The sequence below is a fragment of the Petaurus breviceps genome, unplaced genomic scaffold (assembly GCF_028583685.1).
Source record: "Petaurus breviceps papuanus isolate PSGF00001 unplaced genomic scaffold, PetGlider_PUasm1.0 186, whole genome shotgun sequence".
NCBI lineage: Eukaryota > Metazoa > Chordata > Mammalia > Diprotodontia > Petauridae > Petaurus > Petaurus breviceps.
The window spans coordinates 54465796-54466684 of NW_027185798.1; positions in this window are offsets into that span (position 1 = coordinate 54465796).

Sequence of the window (889 nt, forward strand, 5' to 3'; positions counted from 1 at the left end):
CCACGTCGGCCTTTCCCAACCTGGCAAAGTCGGCTCCCACGGCCCTGCACTCAATGCCATGTCAGCCCTTTCAGCCCGGCAGAGTCGGCCTCCACATCTCCATGTTTCTGTCCCTCAGATGTCACATGCACCCCCTCCGGCATCTTGTGACTGCCACAGTGTCTTTCACACATGTGGCTCCAACAAGTAGGGGCCAGGCTGGAGCCAGCAGGGTGACTGGAAGTGGAGGCAGCAGCACAAGTACAGGTGGCAGTTGTGGCATGAACTTTTTCTGAGAGCCAGCCAGAACTTCTGCTGAGAACTGCTGGGAGTGAGCAGCGTGGAGGCTGAGCAGCTACCTTGAGTGAGGAGAGGAGGATGTTTGCCTGAGGGAGACCATTTTGTTTTGAAGGCTTAGGAATGTGGGTATTCACTGTGTTAACTATGTGTACAAAAGTCATTGCAACTATAATGATTTTGACTTTCTGGTTTGGGGATTCAGCTTTCTGGCATTTGAATAAATGCTTTGGATCTGTCCCATATGTGGAGAGCCTGTTACATTTTGTGATTCACAACTACACCAGCATATTAATAGTCACCAAAGGCGTTGTGAATATTGCATTGTTGTTACACACACACACACACACACACACAAACACATACACACACATACACACAGAGTGTGTATAACCCCCACATTAACAGAATATAAAAAAGAAGACAACCCAATCACACAGAAAGAAAATGAACAATCATTGCATGAGCTCCCAAAAGAGAAAAACAAAATCTGGGAACAGATAGGATTGACAGCAGATTGTATTAAACATTTCCAGTACAATTAATTTTAATATTATAGAAGCTTCTTTTAAAAATAGGAAGTATTCCTACCAAATTCTTCCCATGATATACA